Below are 25,271 nucleotides of genomic sequence, written 5' to 3'. Positions count from 1 at the left end.
CCAACAAATACACCCATTCTCCACATCTCTGGCCTTCATGACACAGAATTTTCTGGGAAATCTTTTGTAAATGTGCCACAAAATTTCTTTCCTTTCCATTATATGTCATCTCCACTTACATTAAATCACACCTATCAGAACTTATAGGATAAGCTATTACTAGTCAATGGGAAATAAACATGAACAAGTTCATTAACTTTTTAGTTCATTAAACTGCTAATGGAACTCCTTGAAGTTGGAGAGTGTCTCTTCATTTCTATTTTCAGAATCTATTACAATATATGTCATATAGCAGCTGGTAAACAAATGTCTTAAATCATGAAGGAAAAAGGTAAGAGAAGTAGAAAATAATTATAAATGTGGGAAAGTTAATTTGTGAGAATTCTGATAAAATATTATAGCACTTTCAATATTAGAGTTGCTTTTAAGAAAGAAAAATAGACTAACTGAGTTGCAAAGAGGAAAGTGCCTAAAGGAGATGAAAACCTTTAAATAAAACTTTGAACTACAGAGGGTGAGCCACAAAGAAGGTGGAATCTTTGCATTTCCTTTCAGTAACTATAGCTGCTTAGTAGGGGAATAAACAATATTCGTTGACTTTGTAAATATATGAAACACTGGCAGCCTAACAACTAAATGTAAGATTACTCTGCAATTTAATTTAACGGCTACTTTGTTATGTTTAATTTCTCAAGAGTTTTGGAATCTAGCAATTAACAATTACTAAACCAAGACATCTGATTAACCTGGAGTCTCAGGAACCTGGTGACATGGTGTGCTATTCAGCTTTTCACCACTGTGATGAAATACCTCAGTGACTTAAAGGAGGAAAGGTTTATTTTAGCTCATGGTTTCAGTCCATGGCTACATGGCCACATTGCTTTGGGCATCTGGCAACACAATGCATCATGGTCAGAGTCCATGGTGAAAGAAGCCTATTAATTTCATGGCAAACCAGAAGCAAAGACAGAGAGAAGAATTAGCTAAGATCCCAATATCCACTTCAAGGATAGAACCCTAGTGACCTGACTTGCTTCCACAAGACATCACCTCCTGAAGGCTCAACCACTTCCCCATAGCACCAAAAGCTGACAAACAAACTTTTAGCATTTGGGTTTTTGAGGGACTTTTAAAACCAAAACCATAAAATTCCATGCCTGATCCCAAAAGCTCAGTTTCATCTTACAATCAAAATGCATTTAGTCTATCACAAAGTTAATATATCCAGCATTGCTCAAAAGTCCAAATCTAAGCCAGGCCTCAGTGACTGTAATATTGCTACTTCAGAGACTGAGATTGGGAAGATCATGGTTTGAGGCTTTCCTGGGAAAATAGTTTGTGAAACCCCTATCTGCAAAATAACCAGAGCAAGCATGGACTGGAGGTGTGGCTTAAGTGGTAGAGCTTAAGTTTGAAAGTGTGAAACCCTGAGTTCAAATACAGTCACACAGTTACATCAAGAGAGGGAAGGAAGGAGGGACAGAGGGAAGGATAAAGAAAGTAAGATAAATAGATAGATAGACAGATAGATAGACAGATAGATAGATAGATGATAGACAGAGTCCAAATCTAGCGAGATATGACGGCACATACCTGTAAGTTTAGTACTCTGGAGGCTGAGGTGGGTTCCAGGCCAGCCTCATGAGTTCCAGGCCAACTTGGCCTTTACAATATGACTGTGTCTAAAAAAAAACAAAAACAACAACAAAATGTCTAAGTCCAGATTCTCCTATTAGCCTCTGGAAATTGAAATACAAAAATAGAATTATAATATTTTTGAAATACATGGGCAAAGAGTCAACATTCTTATTAAAAAATGGAATAGGAAAATAGCAAGGAACAATTGAACCAAAGCAAGACAAAACCCCAGACAATTAACACATAGCTCTATGCCCTGCATCCAGGACATATAAGCTGAATGTGAGTTCGAAAGGGCTAGGGTAACTCCACCCTGCCGCCTTGCAGGTCGTAGACACATTTCACTATTTCTGTTTTTATCTATATCCTTCCCCAAACTGGCTCCTGAACACAGAGCTATGCTAACCATTTTTATTATCTTTTCTTCTAATGTGTTCTCTCTCTGTCTTATACACACACACACACACACACACACACACACACACACACACACACACACTGTTTTAAATGCTCTAGCTGATTTTTCCAAAAGCATTACATAGGGTGACAGCCTAGGGTCTGGTTCTCTAACTTGCAACTTTAAGATTTGGATTTGTCAACAAAAGGATGATTATACAGACCTCTTGGGAAGCCTCAAATTAACCAGTTTATATAGTTACTGTGTAGAAAATGAAAGTGCCAAATTTCATTGGCAGTAAGAATTATATTGTCATTTGGACTGTTATTTTTTACTAAAATTCTCAAAACATAAGCAAATATAATTGTCCTTGAAATAACTGATTCACTATGTAAGCTTCCAACATGTATTTAGAAAATTTTATTACTTCAGAGTGTTAGATATAAGGGCATGCAACTCTATTACAATACTAAATATTGTAACTACCCAAAGAAACATACTGCATACATTATTACTTAATACTATTTCATAATCTTTGCTAAATGTTTCTATGTGGCCAAGTTTTAGGGAAAAGTCACTACTGCTGTACTTTCTGAAAATTAATATTTGGTTGCAATATGGCTCCTGAGTATTCTCACATAGTAATCTTTCCTTCTTGGTAGCTACAATGCCTGGATTATTTGTTCAACAACAATTTATCAATTGACCACATTTTGTTCTTTATGTACAGAATTTTGAATAAAAAAGAAAAATTTTGAGTTATGACAACTAAGCAGGAAACAGCTGACCTTGGCTAATGCATCAAATTGGCCATAGCCTGTTGTTATACATTTGTGTGTTTCAGTGTTTATGCATTTCAAAGTATACATTTTTAAAAACTCTGTAAACATCTTTAATACTCTGTGTAACTCCAATCAAAAATGTACCCAGAGGGTCACATTATTGCAGTTTTTACCCTGGGAAGCATTTACAACCCTATTCAGCCTTTCCATGGTTCAAATACATTTTTATTTCTACAGAAATGGAATAATACAAAAGCATTTGTCAAATAAAAACAATAGCAGCAAATGATAGAACAAAGGGATGGGGAATTCTCTGATCAGGACATGTTTATATGAATACCCTAAGGAAGAAATTGTCCTATTGAGAGAGTGGTAAAGTCTGTTTTATATTTTTATTTATATGTAATTTATGACATATAATTTATATAACATATTATGCATTATAAAATACATTATGTTTATACATTTATTTTATATATTTATACATAATATGCATGCTATATTCCCCTGGAATTCAACAACTAGTTCTTGCATTCAATATTTTAGGTTTTACCTTTTTTTGGATTGTTTTCAACCATAGAATAGCTCAGATATTTTTGTATACATGTTAGGCTAAAAAGCTAAACATAATCTTCCCTGGTCTTACTATATGATGATTACCTCTAAATATGAGTACTATATTCTTACCTACCATTATAATTTTACATGTAATACATAATGGGCATATAATGTTTTTGATTACAAATATTAACACATATTCAGGTATAATTACGTAAGTACCATAAATAGACACATACACACATATATTGATTGATGATTTAAGACCCATTTTGTGTTTGTTAAAACTCCTTGGCATTGCTTATACATGGAAAATTGTTAAATAAAAAGTTGTCAAAAAGTCACTTGCAAATATAAAAATATGTATATATAAATATATAAAATTTTTTATATATAAATATATAAAAATATATTGTTTATTAATTGGAAGAAACTGTAAAGAATTGCAATTCAAAACTTAAGTTTAAGGTGTTTATCCATTGTTCTGTTTCATGAGCAACAATCTGGAAAATGTATGAATGTAATAAAATGTGCTAATTTGATGAGAAGAAAATAATTTTTCAGTTAAACAAAAAGAAAATTAGAGCATTTCTCTTAAAGGCATAAACATTCTTATAATAACTACATTTCATAAACAAATTTCCAATACTATATTTTCCATCATGCTATATGTTAAAGAGAAAGTAGCTTAAGAGTTATAAAAATCTCATTTCATTTATGACAAAAATCATACCCACTGAACTTTAAACATGGGGAAGGAAATAGATAAAATAAATAAGTGCAAGGTAAGAATACTTTATGCTTGACTGATAATATATAAAAGAAAAAAATAGATGACTATCCTTAGAGTACTTGTTTTATCTAATTTTTTAGTTAATAAACTAAGTCATTTAATTAATAAGTTATTTTATTTATTTTAGGTCAAACTGTGGAGAGATCCATTCTAAGTCATTAAATTATACAGGATGACAAGACATGTTATATGTTCACAAAATTTGAAAAGAAGATATCAACCAATAAAAACGGTGTTTGGCAAAAATGTCAAGGCATTTATAATCGATATACTCTACTACCACAAAATGTAGATATTACATTATTCCCAGTATATAGGAAATTTATTAGAGTTATGAGATAAATAAGAACTTTGTGACTTATCTTTAAAGGGCAGGTGGAGTCAAGATTGAGGGAATGATCACTCGTCTGACTTACTTTGAATTCATGAAGAAGCAAAGATCATGAGACAGCAGAGACAGGAACAAAATGGTGGCAAGAAGAGGAAACAAAGCTAAGAAACCTTTTCTGAGAGAGAGAACCTTGTTAGTTGTAGCAAAAATGATTATGAAATTAAGAATAAAAAAAGCGAGAAAAGAGGTTCATGAAAAATTGAGCAGATGGAGTGGATTCAGTAAGCTCAGAACCTTTCTAGTCAGTCAGACAATCCATCAGCAATCTACTTTCTCAAGAACAGGTGTGCCTGGGCTGACCCTGCCTTACCCTCCTCAACCCCCACAAACTTTAGACCCTCACCAACTTTTGCAACCTAAACATTTTCACTTATTTTGTGAGATTTAAGTATAATTTCCTTGAGGACACATTTCACAAATACCCAAATTATTTTATCATTCCACAACACAACACTATGGTTTTACTTCCTGAAATAAGATTTTGTCACTGCTTATGTGTGCCAGCTCTCTTTGATTCACAGAGCTGCATTCAGGACAGCATTGAGTCTGTACTCCCAAAGTTGGCATTATGCCATGTGTGGAGTGGGCAGTAGATAAACATGGATTGAAATGCACTGAACAATTGGAAATTTACCCATCTAAATCTGGTCTTTAATCTCTACCACATTTGAAGAGTCTCAGAAGTAGATTTTTGCTTAGAAAAAATTACTTTAGATTAAACCATTTTACATTTTTTATTGAATTCAACATTTTAATTAATCTGCAGTAGGGATGGAGGGGCATGAGTTAAATGGTAGAGCACCTGCTAAGCAGTGCAAGGCCCTGATTTTGAAACCCACTAGCACCAATCCCCCCAAATCATGGAAAATCACCTTCATTAATCACAAAATGTAAGAGTACTTTATAATTTAAATTATTTTATTATGGTGCCACCAAAAGCAAAGATAGTAGCAAGGAACCTGGACATAAGCTAAGCATTTCTGCTGCTGTTCTCATGTTACCTCAGAGAGAAAGGGAACATTGCTATTTTATACAACCGTTAGCAAAATTGCAATATATTATAGTTTTGTCTCTAATATACTAATATCACTAGTGCAAAATATTAAATTCATGTAAATCTACTGTTTTGCAGTAATACATGAAGAGCTCAAGTGTATTAATTTTGTCCAAACTCATGGAAAGAATTTGTGTTGCTTATGCACAGAAAAATATCCAATGAGTAGTTATGAAAGAAGTTCCTTGTTTTCTCCCCCCATTCTTCTCCTAATATACTTTATTGCCACATTTACTAAAAAACAAAATACATAAAAGTCCCTTGTAAATATAAAAATATGTGAGTTTTGTATTAGAAAAACACAAGAGATCTTTTTTCAAATGGATTACTACAATAAACAATTGGGAATTATCAAATTATGGAATCCAACCTGGTGCCTACCAAGGGATAAATGAATAAAGAAAATGTGGCATATATGCACAATTGGGTTTTACTTTGCCATTAACCAGAATGAAATTAACTCTGTTTCTTGGAAAATAGGTAGAACTGGACATCATTAGGTCATATGAAATAAGTCAGTGCCACTAAGACAAGTATCAATTATTTTTTCTCATTTGTGGAAGCTAGGGGAAAACAAACAAACAAAGAAAAAAAAACAAGACCTAGGTCATGAGACTAAAAGGGGGACTAGTAGGGATTTGGAAGGGGAAGGTAAAGGGACAAAGAAGAGGAAGATAGGTAAAAGTAATTGAGAGGGTGAATATGATCAAAGTACATTATATGTGCGTGTGTGAGAACATCATGAAACTCCTCACTATGTACAATTTAATATATGTCAATTAAAAATATTTAAAGAACAAATTGGACTTGCACTCTCCAGTTTCAACAAGTAAAGAGCTGTGAAGTCACCATTCCCATGCTCACAAAAAGAAAGACATTTTTAAAAAAGCAACTCCTCTAGGATCCATCAAGAATTGAAGTAGTAAGAAAATTGTTGCACCCAAGAGTAAAGAAAGTCAAATGCTAAAAACCACAGCTTCCCAAGAACAGAAGCCTGAGTGCAGAAGCCTCCCCTTGGAGCCAGTACTGGTAGGAGAAATTAAATTGTAATTGATTGTTACAGTCTCAGTGTGAACAAGTGTTATGGACTGAATTATGTGCCCTTAAGCTCACAGATTGATATATATAATAGGGGATTGTTTCTTCAAAAGATAATTAAGTTAGATGAGGTCATAACAGATTAGTGGTGCTGAAAGGAGTTAGAGATACTGTGATCTCCCTCTCTCTCCCTGTCTCTCTCCCTCTCTCTCTCTCCCTGCCTTTCTCTCTCTCTCTCTCTCTCTCTCTCTCTCTCTCTCTCTCTCTCTCTCACATTATCTCCTTTCTCCATCCCTCCACACCCCAAGCAGACATAAAGATAATCATGTGAACTGCAGTGAGATGGTACCATCTGCAAGCCGAGCAGAGAGGCCTCATCAGGATTCAAGTTGGCTACCACATTGTCCTTGAGTTTCTTTAGCCTCAAGACCCATAAAAAATGTTCAGTTGTTGTCTAAACTATTCACATTTTGTTTTTGTAGCCTGAGAAAACTAATATTAGTAGTGTGAGAATAAAAATTTCTAGGAGATCTCAGACTTGGGAGTAGCTCCCACCTGAGGAGTTTGGTATTTTTCCTGAAGCCCAACAAGGTGCCACACTAGGATATCAGGGTAAATAGAAGAGTAATTTTTCCCTTTGTTTTTGGTAGAATTAGGGGGAAAGTGAATATTTTGAAATACAACCAGCGTGGTCTATTCTTGACAATATCTTTCCTTCAAGGGGCACTATTTTACCAGAACCATCCTGAAAGGAGAAATACCTTATTCAATCCCCCTCTACCACTTCATGTGGAAGATGGAGACCTTCCTCTTCCCCCACTGTGCCTCCACATCTGTAAGGTTCCTGTATGCTAACACGGGATTACAGATGGAAGACTCATAACCCTATTTAAGAAGGAATCCCTGAGAAAATCCATAGGTAACAGAAAGAAAAACAAAAACACTTGAAGAAATATTTGATTCTGACACTAAACAATTCTAAACAGTAAAGATAGTATAATTCCCAACCAACTAAACATGAAGCTCACAATAAAGGTTTATGTACCTCAGTTCTTCTTATCTGATGTTTTATTTCCAGCTTTCAATGTGCAATTACAAGGCCTACTGAATAGAATACAGAAGTTTCTGAAAGGTTAAAGCAAGCATGAGAACCACCTCATATGACATGACTATGCAATGATCCAGCACAGAATTCAGTAAAACTAGTACTAATATGCTAGGACTCTAGTGAAAGCAAAGAGTAACATTCAAGAATAGATGGGTGTTGCAAGAAGAAATTAAAACTGTAATAATCAGAATTAAATGCTAGAAATCACAATGTAGCAATACAAATGAATATAACCTTATTTGAACACATTAGTGTGTGATACATGCCCAAAGAATCAGTGAACTTGAACATGTCAGTAGAAACTTTACCAACTGAAAATCAAAGACAGAAAGAATTTGTTAAAAAGTTCAGAATATCCAAGAAGTGTGGGAAAATTGTGGAAGATAATATACATGTAATAGAAATATAAGAAGGAAGGAAAACTCAAATATTTGAAAAACTATTTGAAATAGTAATATCTGATAATATTCTCAAATTAATTATAAACATAAAATCACAATCTGGGAAGTTCAGAGAATACCAAGCAGAATGACTACCAATGAATCTATGCATTATATGCATTATACTCAAGTTAGAAACCAAAGGCAAAAAGGAAAATCTTGACATAAGCCTGGAAAGAGAGAAAAAAGACAGACCGCTTCTGTTTAGGAAACAAAGGTAGTAACTACACTGCACCTTTTCAAAAACCATGCAAATAAGGAGTAAAGTGAAATATTTAAAGTGTTTTGATAAAAGCAAAACAAACACATAATTCTGTATCATTAATAGTTATTTTTTAGACCTTGTGGACAAAGACTTCCTTAGGCAAACGAAACTTGAGGGATTTTTTTTACTAACAGTATTTTCTGCGCAAGAAATGTTAAAGGAAATTCTTTGAAGAGAAAATCTAAAACTAAGATACATAGAAAGAAAGAATGTTAGACAACATGCAATGAAAAGACAATAATGTCTGACTTTTCACACTTGATCAAACATGACAGATTGTACAAGGTAATAATGATAATGCCTAGGATGACTGTAGTTTATAGGTAGGTGAAATGAATGCTAATGTGGTTGTAAAGAATTGTAGGGAAGAATTTGACATTCATGTAATGAAGGATATGCATGATGCACTGGTGTTTGAAACTGGACTTAGATAATTAAAAATGTATATTTCAAACTAAGGTAGACAACTAAAATGAGGTTTTTTTCTTTAAAAAAAGAACAGTATGAGAGAAAAGAAAATTAACTTTTTAATTAAAAACAGAATGGGTACAAAAATAAATATAGAAATAAACAAATCAACAAAAAAACAAACCTGACAAATGCCAAGAATTATAAGTATGGTAGATAATAATCCAATTATATCAACAATCATTTTAAATACATAAAAGTAACTGTCAGAATGGTTTCAAAAAGAAAAATAAGACTCAGCTATATAAATATATTAAAAATAAAGGGTTAGAGAAGTTGTACCATTCTGATACTAAAAGAAAACTGACATATCAGAAAGTGCTAAGAGGAAAGTTTATAGCTTTGAGCACGTATATTAATAAATCAGAGCAACCTCAAATAAACTAACGATATACGTCAACCTCTTAGAAAAACAAGAACAACCTAATCACTGGTTTAGTAGGTAGAGATAAATAATAAGTAATAAAGGACAAGAATTAATGAAATGGAAATTAAAAACACAATATAAAGAATTAATAAAAGAAAAAGTTGGTTATTTGAAAAAATAAACAAGATTGGCAAACCTTTAGACACAGTGCTAAGTAGAAGAAAGAAGACACAAATTATGTAATTAGAGATAAAAAGGTAGATATCACAACAAACACCAATAAAATTAAGAGGATCATTAGGAATATTTTGAAAACTTATTTTCTAATGAACTAGAAAAAGTACAAGAAATAGATAAATTTCTAGACTCATATTACCTACTTAAATTGTTCCAAGAGGATATTGACCTCAGAAACAGATCTGTAATCTACAATGAGATTTAAGTAGATGTCTTTCCAACAATGAACAGCACAGAATCAGATGGATTCACTGTTAATTTCTTTCACAATTTAAAGAAGAACTAACATAAATGTTCCTTAAAGTATCCATAAAACAGAAAAGGAAGGAACTCTACCAAACTCCTTCTATAAACCAATATTACTCTGATATGAAAACCATATAAGGACATAAAAAATGAAAATTATAGAAGAAATTCCTTGATGAACATAGTTGCAAAAATTCTCAATAAAATACTTGCAAATCCAATTCAGGAGTTATACATTACAAAGATCATGCACCATGATCAAGTTGGTTTCATTCCAGAGATGTGACTGTGGCTCAACATATGCAACTCAATAAATACCATGTATAAACAAGCAAGGACAAAAACCACATGAGCATCTCAATACATGAAGAAAAGTCTGACAAAAATTGATATTCCTTTGCAATAAAAGCCCTGAAGTAACTAGAATAGATGGGACATGCCTCAAAATAATAAATGCTGTACATGATAAATCTATAGGCAACACCACACTAAATGGGAAAAATCTGAAACAATGTTCTTGAAATCAGAAACAAAATGAGGCTTTCCACTCCCACCACTCTTATTCAATATAGTGCTAGAATTCCTAGACAGAGCAGTAAGGCTAGAGAAAGAGATAAAAGAGATACAACTAGGAAGGGAAGAAGTCAAATTATTTTATTTTCAGATGATATGATTCTAAGCTTAAAAGACCATATAGACTCCACCAAAAAACTCTTATATCTGATAACACTTTTGGAAAAGTAGAAGGATACAAAATCAACATACATAAATCAGTAGCTTTTTCACATACCAATAGCAAACTGGCAAAGAAAGAAATCAGGAAAACTATCTCATTCACAATAGCCTCAAAAAATAATATACCTAGGAATAAACTAAAGATGTGAAAGACTTCTACAGTTAAAACTGGTAAAACATTGAAGAAGGAAATTGAAGAAGACATTACTAGGCAGTGGTCCCGTGTACATGGATTTGCAGAATTAATATTGGGGGAAGAGCTAAACTAGCAAAAGCAGTCTATGGGTTGCATGCAATATCCATAAAATATCAATGTCATTCTTCATAAAAACAGAACAATCTATCCACAAATTCATATAGAAGCACAAAAGACCCCAAATAACCAAAAGAATCCTGAGCAAAAATAACAGTGCTGGAGAAATCACAATACCTGACTTCAAATGATACTAAAGAGCCATGATGCCACCATGGTACTGGCACAAAAGACTGACAGGAATACCAATGGAACAGAAGAGAAATTAAACCACACAGCTACACCCAGCTGATTTTTGACAAGGGAGTCAAAAACGTATGTTGGAGAAAAGGCAGCCTCTTCAATAAATAATGCTTAGAAAACTGGTTGTTCACTGGTTATACGGAAGACAGAAATACTTCCTTACCTTTCATCCTGTATGAAAATCAATTCAAAATGGGTCAAATATTTTAATTGTATGACATGAAACTTTGAAACTACTTCACAAAAAGAAAAGGAAAACGCTTGAAGCAATAGGCATAGGCAACTATTTTCTATAAGACTCCAATTGCTCCAGATATAAGAGGAAGAATTGAGAAATGGGATTGCATCAAATTAAACAGCTGCTATACTGCAAAAGAAATAATAAGCAGAATCAAGAAACAACCTGCAGAATGACAGAAAATCTACATCAGTTATTCATCAGATACAGGATGAATATCCAGAACGTACAAAGTGCACAAAAAGTTAAACAGCAAAAGAACAACTAATCAAATTAATAAATGGGCAAATGAACTACATACACAGTTCTCAGAAGATGAAGCACAAGTGGCATATGAAGAAATGTTCAACATCCTTAGGCATAAAGAAAATGCAAATCAAATGATGCTGAGATTACATCTCACCCCAGTCAGAATGGCTATCAGTAAGAAAAGAAACAAGAAAACATGCAGGTAAAGATGCAGGGAGTGGGAATGCAAATTAGTTCAGCCACTACGGAAATCAGTATGGAGATTTCTCAATAAACTAAAAATAGACCTTTTACATGATCGTGCTATAACGACTCTTGGACATACATCTGAAGGAATGAAAATCAACGTAAAGTAGTGATACCGGCACACCCATGTTGAAAACAGCGCTATTTACAATAGAAAATGTATGAAACAGTCGATATGACCAACAACCTGTTACTGAATAAGGAAAATGTAAAATAGAGTATCACTCAGCCATAAAGAAGAATAAAATTATGTTAGTTGCAAGATAATGGATGGAACTGGAGATCATCATCTTAAGGAAAATAAGCCAAGCTCAGAAAGACAAGTATCACATTTTCATTCATATGCAGAATCTGGACCTAAAAAACAACAATATGACATTATGTAAAAGAGAGATAGTTTCATTGAGGAACTCAGCAGGTGGGTGGATGGGGGAAAGAAGAGGGTGGCAAAAGTGTAAGATCCTATATGAAAAATTCGCTAAAAGCAAAAAGACTGAGGGTGTGGCTCAAGTGGTAAAGTACTTGAGACCCTGAGGGCAATCCCCAGTACAGCAAAATAAATAAATAAATAAACAGTTACAAAAACCCAAAATATTTGGAGACTGAGTGACACACATCTAAATATTACATGGGTTATGAAAAGAAGTTATAGGAAAAATAATTTTAATATATTGAATTTATTATTTTTAATTAATAAAATTTTAGAGTGCAATAAAAGCATAAATTTAATGGAAGTATATATATGGAAAATTAATGAATGCATATTTTAGAGAAGGAAAAAGACTTAGATTTTAGGAAACTAAAGAAAGAAAAGCAAATTAAATCCAAAGTCAGCAAAGGAGTATAAACAGTCTGAATTATAACAGAACTCAATGAAATTGAACTCAGAGAAACATGAAGAAAACAAGTAGAAGAAAAGTTTGTTTTGTAAGCAGAGAAATAAAATTGATAAACAGCTGGCCAGGTTACAGAAGAAAAAGAGAGAGAAGTCATAAATTACTAATCCCAGAAATGAAAAAGGAAAATCACTACAGATCCCAAGGATGTTAGAATGATTATAAATGAATATTGTGGACAAATTATCATGTTTAAAAGTTAAATAACTCAGAAAAACCAGACCAGTTCCCTGAAAGACACAGTAAGAAGTAAATCATCTAACTAGAAATTTATAATTAAGAATGCCCTGTGAAACCAGCCATGTGTATCATACTTGTAATTCCGGCAGTCTGAGAATGATTTGGGTTTTTTGCTGCACAAACAAAAATAACAAATTTCTGTTTTGAGCCACCCAGCCTGTGGTGATTAGTTACAGCAGTCCTAAAATATGAACACAAGAACTTTGTATTTTTGCCCATTTTTTTTTGCAAACCTAAAAATCTCTTTAGAAAAGTCTATTAATTGAAAATAAGTTAATCAAATCATTACTCAAAATTATCAGGATACACAGGACAAGGACAAGGACACAGTCACTGTAGAAGTAGATAACCAAAGTTTCTTTTTTATAGGATTCATAAATATATCATTTCAGATATTTCTTACATAATTTTTTAAGAATTATTTTACTTAAACTGAGGTTAAAATTTCTGTGTAGAAGTCATGGAGGTGTCTGGAAAGGGCCCTGGGCTCAGATTCAATGATTTGTCTCCTCTGTAGGTTTACATTCTAATATGGTATTTGACCTTGAACAAGTCATTTATAAGACTGCCAATTTCATCACGGGTAAATAAGGATATTTAAAGTAATTGGTCCTTGAGAACTCACACTACTAGAGTTGTGAATCAGCAATATTATGACTGCAATTTTACTGTTCAAATTAACAAGAAATGACCTGAGACACGGCAATTCCACCTTCTGAGTATTCAGTTTGAGAATTCTAAACTATCACAGACAGTAAATTATTTTTGTAATTACATGGCTTTCCATACGTCAAACACATTAAAAGCTCAGCTGCTCTGAAATTCAGATGCCAAGGTGAGTTTACCTGTACAACAGATGGTTTGGGAGGCGGATGCTTAGAAGCCGATGACACACCCGAGATGGAATTGGGTAGAGCATGGCAAAGTGGCCAGACAAGGGGAAGAAGGAGCCTGCCCTACATCAGGCAGAAGTGGAACTCTCTGTGCTCACTGTGCTGTACCAGCTGGGGACAGACATGGAGAACACAGGCTTTGATGGAAGATACTAACACAGGGCTGCTGCAGGCTTTCAGCCAAAGATCCAACCCCTCTGCAAGAAAAGTGTCCTTAGGGAGATGGTAACAGAGTGACACCACTGCTGCACAAACAGATGCAAAGATGACATGGCACTGATGAAGAGACTATCCAGGCAGCACTGAGTAAATTCATGTATTTTCATGCATGAAAATCCTCACTGTTTGATTGAACATGCCTTATTCTCAGACCATTTATTTCTTTTCATTCAGTAATTGAATAAATATTAAACACCTGTGTGCTAAGTCCTGGAAACCTGATGATGTCTTTAAAGACTTGATCTTAACAAATAATACGCAGTTTAGCAAGGGCTGGTGGAATGGCTTGAGCAGTAGGAGTGCCTGCCTAACAAATATGAAGCCCTGAGTTGAAACCCCAGCACCACAAAAAAAAAAAGGAAAAAGAGAAATGCACAGCTTAGAATGCATATTTATAATCTTATGACATCCCTCAATCTCTAGATCAAGTTACTATAATTATACAACTACTGCAATGAATTATAAGTTTATTAAAAATAAAGAATTTTCACATGAAATATGCAACTCTACTATAGAGAAACTAAACAGAAAAAGAAAATCAACAATTCTTATCCTTTCTTAGGCTCTTAAGTTTCCAAGGTTTGTACTTGCAATTAAGTAAAGTTAACTTATGGTTTTTTTTTGGGAATTGGGATATGGAGCAACCATCATTTCTTTTGAAAACTTTACATACAATCACAAACTCAGAAAACTACAGAAGAAAAGAATATTGATCTGGTGTTTTAGAGAAAAGAATAGAATTTAGAGAGATGACGCTGGCAGATTTTCTGGAACATAATAGAATAGGGTTCTAGAGAGCTAAAGTTTAATAACACCATACTGTACTTTAGCTGAGTGTTGTTTTTGCCTGAACTGCAGTGTTTGTACCTGGAAACATGAAAAAAATGTGCAAAGGCCAAGTCAACACTTTTAGAGGACAGATGTTGTTTGTTATACAGTGAAAAAATATTTCTCCAGAGCATATATAAATTGGAAGCAAGTCCATATTCATATCACACAAAATAATAAGAGGAAAGTTCCTGGATAAAATAATTTTCTGAACACCAATAATGGTGTGTTACAATGATACTTAGCATTTTGTAGTGTTTGTTACTGTAAGCATGTGTCATTGAATTGTGTTTACATTTGTCTCCCTTCAATTTAAGTGACTATGTAAGCATAGTGCTTCGTTCGTCACCATATTCCCTGAATTCAGCATGAGGATGGACATGTAAAGTGACTCAATAAAACAATAAATACCTCAACAGATTCTTTATTTAAAAAAAAAGTAAGCATGTAGGCAATGGCCCAGAAATTACAGATGCTATGTTTTCCCAATGTTTAAAAACATCTTGTAAAATGGTCAGCACATTTCGTTTATTAGAGTGATGAGAATGTGTGTTAGAATTTTTTGTCTCTGACTACTGGCAAGTTTGTCCTCTTTTAAAACTTAGTATTATTTCTGGTGCTGCACTCAGAGGACACATTCTTACCAAAGAAATCTAACGTATGATCAACCTCATCTCTATGCCTCCTGGAGGAAAACAATCAAGTGGATGTTTATAGCACATTTAAATGATATTAAGGATATTAAATAATCTCCAGAACCTCTGATACAATTCATAATTTATGTTCATTCACAGAACTTCAAGTCTTTTTTCTTAAATAGTTTGTGGTCACACTGATCACATTCTTAAAAGGACTTCTATGCAAAATTTGTTTTTTATATAACAAGTCTAAATGTGGACACTTTTCATTAGTTAAGTGATAAAATCATTAGGCACACATGTTCATAAGAAGCCATATGAAAAATACTGATATGCAATGATTTGTTAATGGGCCTCCCAAGAGCATCATAAGGCAAGTGATTGGTAAACCCTTAAAATTCATTTCATGGAAGACTAAAAAACCTTAATTTGCTCATAATTTATTAGTAATAGCTGAGGAAGACAAAATATTCCACTCCTTATGATGCTGCAGGATTAAAGCTATTGGCACATTTATTCTTGTTTTTCTGACGTGAACTTTTCAAATGTGTAATGGTTTTCTGAGGTGAGCTGTTTAAAATGTACTTTTCTCCTGTGAAATCCCTGAGTATCCATTAACTTCATCATCTTTACTTTCTTCTGTTGCCCAAGTTTCAGTAAGTAATTTGATAGTGACACTTTAAAAAATTTATTAAAATGTGCCAACGGATTCTAAAATGTCCCCTAAGAGACTCTCATCTTATATTACAATTTAAAGGCAAGCTGTGCTCCAAGATTGACACTACAGAAAGATTTTATTATTGCTTCAATGCTTTCAAGTTATTGCCCTTCTCATCCTCCCTTGACATTTCCAGGAGGTGCTCTAAACCAACACTAATCATGCATGCCTGCGATTCTTCCCCTAAAACAGTGTTACATTGTTCCTCTAGGTTAACTCAAACATATTAGGACAAACTCTTTACAAAGTGTCATACAACAGAAGTTCTCTGTTCTTCAACAGCTCAGAATATGATTGTGTTCTACCTGATCTAGTCACAATTGGAAAAAAATTGGTATTTATTTTACTTATTGCTGTTAAGATTCAAGTAAGAACAATTCAAGCAGTTCAATGGGAAATATCATTTAATAAATGTTTCCTTGAATCAGAAGCATGATTTTCACATACCTGTCTCATCCTTTTTAAAGTGACTGCATAAACCAGACTGGTTTGGCAAATTTCTCCCTCTGGCTCCTCATCAAATTCTACCTTTCCTGTCACTTACAACTTTTTAAATATACCTGTGTGTTTCAAAGAAGTAACTCAGTCATGTTACTTATAGATTGGATAATAATTACCAAATTCAAGACAGTCAATCTAAAAATATTAAAATAATAAGTTTGATACAATAATTATAAACTATGCTGAAATACCAAACTAAGGCTTGTCTTTAATGCTATCTTCCCCAGACCTTTCCAGCCCGAATGTAGGTCACAGAGCCATGCAATGTCCACCAGTGAGATTTTCACACCAAACCTGCCTATGTGCAAGAAATCTAGTCATAATATTGTTCCAACCTTTGATCATCTCATCTCCTAATGTGGTCCACAAACCTCAAAGAATTCACAAGGAAGCTGTTGGGGTCTTAAAGAATTCAATTTTTATTCATAATTCCATAAAATCTAGAAAGTAAGAGTTTTCTAATATTTAACTAAAATTTAATTTAAATGTGGGTCTGTCACATGACCCCAATGCTTATCTGCCAGGTATAGTGTGTTAGTGTCTTTCTGTGGTTTGACTGTGTCCCTTACAGGTCATGTGCTGGAGGCAAGATCACCAGGTGGCAATGTGGCACCTTTCAAATCTGGCCTGTGACTGCCAGCAGGAGGAAGAACTAGAGTAGTTTTTCAAGGACCCCTGAGGTCTCTTGTGGAGCAGGTGTTATAGAGCCAGCCTGACCTCTGACTCACTCTCTGGCTTCCAGTTTCAAGATATTTCTCTTCTTTCCTGCACACACACACACACACACACACACACACACACACACACACACCTTTTACTTGTGGGTCTTTGCCAGAGTTGCACTTGTGCTCTTTGGACACCCACCCTTCAAAACTGCCAGTTAAATAAATTTTTTTACTTTATAAAGTTAGTCTGCCTGCAGTACATCATTAGAATAACCAAAAGTGGAATAATGCATATGTGGAGGAAAAGCAGAGAAATTTCAACTTAATACATCATCTGTAATTCAAACACTTGTCAACTTTTGCAGATAAAAGGACAATATCAGTATTGAATTTTAAAACTAGATGAATTTTCACTTCAAAACCAGGCTCTGAAAATATGGGAAATAATTTCAGGAAAAGGTCATTCATGAATACAAATGTGAATTTATTTAAATTATTTTTAAATTGAATTCAATAGATGAATACAAATGTGAATTTATTTAAATAATTTTTAAATTGAATTCAATAGATATTCAGTATGCAAAAACAATTAGATGTTTAACCTATCTGAAAATAGAAATTTGGAGTGGGTAGGGGTGCGGCTCAGTGACAGTGCATTTGCCTCATATACAAGGCCCGGGGTTCTATCCCTAGCACCGCCAAAAGCCAAACCAAAACAAAAAACCATTCAATATGCAATGTAGGTCAGTAATTACCTCTAACTTGAGCCACTAAAGATTCTGACCCATTAGGGAAACATGGAGTGACTACTAATGGGTGAGAAGCTTCTTTTTGGTTCATGAAAACGCTCTAAAATTGTCTATGATGATAGTCTCAAAATTTTGTAAATATAGTACACACCACTGAATTGTACATTTTGTTATACATAAATTGCAAGAAAACAAATGATACTAATCTATGTGACTGAAAGTTGGAAACCACTGCCAAAGTGAGTGGGAAGGGCCGCAGTGACTTTCTGGGGAGAAGGATTGCTTTTTATTTGAGAGGGAATGCTTGATGACATTTTGCAAAATCTAAACTTGAGTGTGCCTTATTGACAGTAATTTTAACTTTATTAAAAGAAAGACCAGTTTTCCTCATTCAAGGATCCTAAAAACACATGCCCGGTGTTGTATGAATCCCTTTCAGCATAACTTGTCCTAATAAGAATTGTATGAAGTGCATACATTGTATTGATGAGGAACAGATACAGAGGCTGGGTCATATTATTTAAGTCTCACAGCCTTAAGATGAAGAGTGAGAATTCAAAGACAAGCAATCTGGTGCCAGATCCTGGGCACTTTCTGAACAAGTACACTGACTACCACCTGTGTCTACACCTATGAGAGCTGACAGTGTAAGTTAGAACATGGCTCCTGCTGGATTCTGCATTAGTTATTTGTTCCAAAAGCCACGCAAAGAAGTCCTGCCAAGCCTAAGTATTTCCTTCAGAAATACCCTCTTCCTTTGGACATTCGAGTACAAAAAATAATTCTAATACTTTCCAGGGTGCACTCCTTCACGATGCATGTATTACATCTGGATCGATTTGGATCCATTTCAAGGAAACCTCTCTTCCAGCTGATGGGATGAGATGGTGCAATATGTGCAAAGCATCAAATAGAACAAGGCAGAAAGGTGTAGAATCCGGTCCTCCCTTACCATTACCCAAAGGAAAGACCTTGAGAAAGTCCGTTCATCTGTGGTTCAGATTTCCTTTCAGCTTTAAATTCTGATTTAAACGCAAAAGAAAGAAAAACTATCTTCCTAGTTAAAAAAATTGCATAACAGAACTTGAGAGATCTTCAGTATCTTGAAACATTGGATTAATCAATCTCCCATCCTATAAATATCAATATTTCTTATTTTACAGTCATATTCCATGTGATCCACCTAACCAGCCACTCAGAAATAATGGCCCTTAGGTAAACATATCTAATTTGTCTTTACTGTTAATTTCAAAGCAGCATCTCTTGTGCTGATTACCAGCTTGCTGAGCCTGTTGAACCCTGAAACACAGAATGCGACATGAAGCAGATTTAGCACCAACATAAGGCAGGATGGACCACAGAAGAGTAGGGCTCATGGTGAGCTGGTCCCTGAGGCTCGGGAAAGAGGTAGTTGGAGTCTCAACTGTTCTTGCCCCTCTTGTACGGCAGCTGGAAGCCTCAAAAGGCAGCCCACCTTGGATTTTATACCCAGAGGACTTTGTGACATACTAAGCTACATGATTGGAGGACATCCTATGAGCATATTGTGAGGTAGCCCCAAGTCCCATTTCAGGGTGCTGCCTTTCCAGAACATTCTACATTTGTACTTGAAAACTACAGAGAGATATAGGGAAAACTGGGTTAGTATAAGGCCATCGAGAGGACTGTCTTGCATAAATCATCTGTAAGGACACATCTTATTTGTCATCTCCACTTGGGCTTACCATACACTTTATTTCTTAAAGAGAGCAATGAAACCAGCATAACACTCTGTTTTGAGGAAGTAATTAATCTTTATGAGTCACTAAGAATGAGAACATGAGATATTGTTTTACATTTTGGAACTCATCATTCTTAAAAAATATATAAACACTTCATACCATGTGCTACATCTTTGTCACATACTAAAACTGTACTTGAATACAACAGGAAATACAAAATTTATTAAAATCTACTTTATCATTTAAATTTATTCCTACTGAATAAATTATTTACTAGTTGCACAGAAATGTGCAGGAGCTGATTATTGGATTTCCACTGTCAGGCATGAGGTCACTAGTGAAGTATTACAGGCTTCTTTCCCTCCCATACATAAATTTTAACATTTGCCTGAGATAAAAACACAAACAGAATGCTTAAAACATGGGCAGGGAATATAAATCTGAGTCTCTTAATTTATTTGCCTATACAGTCTGGCTCTAAGTAGTTACTGCCACGTTTATGATGCTCCAAGAATTGGCAAGAGAGAGTGACTTTTATAGAAATTAATTTACATTTTATTGATTTATAACATATATGCAGTACTCTTCACAAATTATAAGTGCACAACTTGATTAATTTTTAAACTCAATGCATCTGTAAAAGTATAAATTCTAGAAACAGAACAAAAATAATATCCCACAAGCTCATATTATGTACATTTCTTTTCTCTATTTTATTCCCTGAAAGATAACCATTATTGACTTCCTTATTCATGAATAAATTTGGGCTATTTTATTATTTAACATCATTTAAATTTAATCCTATCCTATGTGCTCTTTCTTGTCTGTAATCTTTTCTTTAACATAATGTTTAGAAGATTCCCCTACAACTACCATACAAATACATTTGTTCTGTTGATATGTGTCATGCATTCATCCTTATTGTTGTTTAATATGGCATCTTAATTTGCTTACCCACTTTAAGTTTCCAACCATTTCCAATAGCGCTAAGTCAGAACATGGGCTGTGTTCTGCATCAGTGGAAGCTATTAAATTGTCATTCGAAGTGGTTGAGCCAAGTAACAATTCCAACAGAAAAGTTTGAGTGTTCTGGTTGTGTTACATGCTCTTCAAACTTAGTGTTTTGTGTCTTTTTAAATTTCAGTCTTCTGGTGGATATGGAATCATATTGCAATGTATTTTAATTTACATAGTGTTCTGATTAATGTAATTGACAGAACTTTCAAAATTATTGTTGGCTACTAAGATATACTCTGCTGGGAAAGGGCTCCTGCTCCTTTTTCCCCACTGCCTTATCTTTTCCTATTTGTAAGCCCTCTTATGTAGCATGGGTATTAGTCTATTGGTCCATCAGAGATTATTCCATACTCATTATACTAATACTTACATATATAAATGCACATATATGCATTAATTAAGATTTTCTGGGAAACAGAACAGCACAATACATTAGATGTATAGAAAAAGATTTACCAAAGGAATTAGCTCACATGATTCCGAAGGTCAAAGTGTCCCACAATCTGACCTGTACCATCTGGAGACCAAGGAAAGCTGGTGCTGTCCTCCCAATCCAAACCCCAAGGCTTGAAATCCAGGAAAAACAAAGAAGTAAGTCCTGGTCTGAGTCCAAAAGGACCAAGAATGAGAAATATTGGTGTCCCAAACCAGGAGAGGTGAAGGTCTCAGCTCAGGCAGAGAGAACGAATTCTCTCTTCCTCTTTTGTTCTCTTCAGGCCTTTGCCACTTTCATGAGGATGTACCTACTTCCTCCTTCCAGGGATTCAAATGTTAATCTATTCCAGAGACACACTCACAGTAATGGTTTACCAGCTACATGTTATTTAGCCCAGTTAAGTTGCTGCATAAAATTAACCATCACACCATATTTCTAATATTTAAGAATTCTAATCTTGGCATAGTTCTGTTTAACATTTTCTAGTAACTTATTTTTGAATGTTTTAAAGTCTACTTTGTCTAATGTTACCATAGTTGCATCATTTTGGGTAATGTTCCCCGGTAAAATCTATTTTCCTAATAATGCGTTTAACATTTCTGGGTCCTTGTATTCATTATTCCTCTCTTATAAACTACATCATTCTGATGTGCATTTTTTGTTTGTTTTCCCTTATTTCCAATATGAGTGCTTTGAGTACATTGAGTATTCAATTCATTCACATATAATGGAATTACTAAGATAAATGAACATTTATTTAAAAAATTTGGATAAACTATTTTTTTAAACACTTGAAACTGTTGGTCTAAAAATGTCTTTATTTTACTTTCACTTTGGAAAGAGTATTATCAATTGTCTAGAACTCCAGTGAGCATCTTTAAAGACCCTTATGTTCTCTGAGCAATCTCTTTGTTAGGTCTTTACATGCAAGAGGAGATGCTACTCCTGCTCTGTTGAGAAGTTGGTCTTAGCTTTAGTCTCCTGCCCTATGTAGAGCTCCTGCAACCAGCCAGTGTCTTAGGGGTAACAGATGTGTGCGTAAGGCCTCAGACTTTCACTGCAGTTCACCAGACACACAGGGTTTCAGAAGCTATGAAGGTGCATGTCTCCACCATCCAGGGCCCAGCCCCAAGGTCCACCTCACTGGCTCAATGTCAGTAAATATGCAAGGGAAAACATGCTGCTGATCTTTTCCTGCACAACTAGGAAGACAAGTAAGAAGGACATGGAGGATGCATTTATGCTACCATGGATTTGTTTAGTTAATTAGAACTACCTCAAGCCAAGTTCAAGTTATTTTGCCTGATTAACAGTGGAGAGAACAAAGGGACCACATATGCTGCATGAGGAAATAGGTGTTCTGAAAAACAATCTTACTTATAATTTCCTTGGGAAGTAAAAGAAGGAGAAACATATCCCTGTGGGGGGAAAAAATAAAGCCAAAGTTAAATTGATGAAAGAAACTGGAAACCACAAAATAGCTAAATGTTAAGAATTAAAGAAAATAAACTTAACAAAGATTTTAAATGTTCCCATTGAAGAGGCAGGCATCAAAAACAGATTTGTGATCTCATGTAAGTCATGAGAAGCAGCATACAATTAATAAATTAAAATTTTATGGAGTAAGTGCATGGATACTAGTTAATAGAAATTTAGGTTCATTAAACAGTGCTATACAGAACATAGAGACTTTATCCAGTATTAAAGGGTTATTTTTTAAATAAATAAGCCACTTCTGATGTTTGTGAAGTTATATGTTTTGTTAAAGGTCCCATGGTAATACATCAAAAGACTTTAAGATATGCATGACTTTTGCCCCAAGACTTTCACCACTAGCAATTTTATTCTTTGTTGAAAAAGTATGGCAAATGTATGTAAAAATGCAATTGCATTTAGCATTTTCTTTTTTGTTTGGCCTTATTGGGATTTGGACTCAGAGCTTCATGCATGCTAGGTAGGCACTGAGCCAATCAATAAACTTCCATTTGTTACAGCTTTGCTTAGATAATGAGTTATTGAATAAGTCTTAATTCCATCCAACAGCAAGAAATTGCTTTAATACTTATGTTATCCAATAGCATGTATTGAAATGAAACCAGGATGTAAATATTTATTGATATTACATAAATATATGTATATACTATGAATATTAGATGATATAATAATAAAAACAACAAAGCATAAAATGTGTAAGAACATAGATTAGATTATTTCTTTTTATTAAAAAATAATTCTCCATCTCCATAAATATGTGTATATAAGAATATACATACATGTGTTCACATATGGACATATGTACGCATCTCCACATGTATATGTGTATATGTGTGTCTACATGACAGGTTCAAATCCAGAAGGATTTATCATTACCAACAGTTAAGCATGAAACCAAGAGTTTTTTATTTTCAGAATCATTAAAGCCAGTTTCTTTTTTCTTTAATTTTTTTTTTTCAAAATTGCATTTCAATATGTAGCTCAGGCTGACTTCAAACTCTCCATTCTCTGGCATCAGCCTCTCAAGTGCTAGGATCACAGGTCTGGGCCTCCACACTCAAACAAAGCCAATTTCATAAATAATAAAATAGAGCAAAGATGATTGCATTAGTTTCTGGGACTTCATTGAAAAATACGAAAGACTAAATGGCTTGAATAACAAAACACTCTTATCTCACAGCTCAGGAGACTGCAAGTCCTAGGCCAAGGTGTAGCATGTTTGGTTGTCTCTGTTTGTACATGGTGCCTTCTTGCTTCCTCTGTATCTGATGTCCCTCTTAATCTCCTCTTCTCAAAAGCTCAGGTGTCAGATGAGATTAGGACATTACATAAGGGACTCATTAAGCTGAATAAACTCTACAGCATTCCTGTCTCCAAATCCAATCACATTCTGAGGAACCAGGACTTAAGACTTTAAAATATACTATTGAGGAAACACACCTCTCCTGATTGTACTATTATCATTTGCTTTGATTATTCCAGATTTTTTAGGCTTGCTATAATGGTAAACGTCAATTCTTATTATGGAATACTGGCACATAAATTATTCTGAATCCACACTCAATCCAATAATAAATCAAGATAATTCACTTTGGTAATATATTAGTTACCCATGTTTTCACATTTATTCAAAAATGACAATCAAGTAGAAGACAGGAAAATATCTTGCTTTAACTCTCCATTATTTTTAACTACAGAGAAACAAATATTTGCATTTAGCTCTCCATACAACCTGTACTCTCAGTGTATGCAATACATACCCTTTTCATTACCACTTGGTGTGGTTACTGTATTCCTTTAGCACAGTAAGAAGAAATGCAAATATTGTACTCTGAAATAAGATGCAGAATTTTAAAATGGACATAGGCAGAATATTTTTAAAATCTATTTCATTATTTAAAACTTTCATTCATATAAATAAACCCTGTTCTTCATACCTTAGCACCAAGTTCACATACACATTTACTTAGTAATTTTACTGCAGCACTGTTCACAATAGCCAAGCTATGGAAACAACTCAGATTCCCTACAACTGATGAATGGATTAAGAAAATGTGGTATGTATGTTTACAATGGAGTTTTATTCATCCATAAGAAAGAAGGAAACTATGTGGTTTGAAGACAAGTGGATGGAATTGGAGGACATTATATTAAGTAAGCCAGATTCAGAAAGTCAAAAGTCACATGTTTCTTCTCATATGTACAACACAGATCCAAAAAATAAACATATACACAAAAACAAACACAGACTTATACTCCTTTATATGTAGAACAAGTCTATAATAGTGGAACTACTCTAGCATTCAGGTGAAGGTAAAAAGGAAAAGAGAACAATAGAGCATCAAAAACATCAAAATTCATTACATCTTTGCAGGTACAGAACATAAGGGTATGTGAGGATATGTTGAATAATGGAGTTGAAAGGGAAGAGGTAAAAGAGAATAACAGAGGAGGTTGAACTGAACAAAGTTAAATATATTCATATCTGGGATACATTTAGAAACTCCTTT

At 34.2% G+C, this 25,271-nt stretch overlaps 1 long non-coding RNA gene across 10 annotated transcripts in view; it reads right to left on the bottom strand.

The window, feature by feature from the left end:
• The window catches only part of LOC141421648 (uncharacterized), a 201,403-nt gene that overhangs the window by 20,893 nt on the left and 155,239 nt on the right, over positions 1–25,271 (bottom strand). For all 10 annotated transcript variants that reach the window (XR_012446305.1, XR_012446301.1, XR_012446299.1 and 7 more), the window contains one exon: positions 1,594–1,682. This is a non-coding gene — a long non-coding RNA (uncharacterized lncRNA). The remainder of the gene's footprint in view (positions 1–1,593; positions 1,683–25,271) is intronic.

The sequence above is a fragment of the Castor canadensis genome, chromosome 3 (assembly GCF_047511655.1).
Source record: "Castor canadensis chromosome 3, mCasCan1.hap1v2, whole genome shotgun sequence".
Classification (NCBI taxonomy): Eukaryota; Metazoa; Chordata; class Mammalia; order Rodentia; family Castoridae; genus Castor; species Castor canadensis.
The sequence above is the reverse complement of the archived record's forward strand: the minus strand, read 5'-3'. Positions and strand labels throughout refer to the sequence as shown.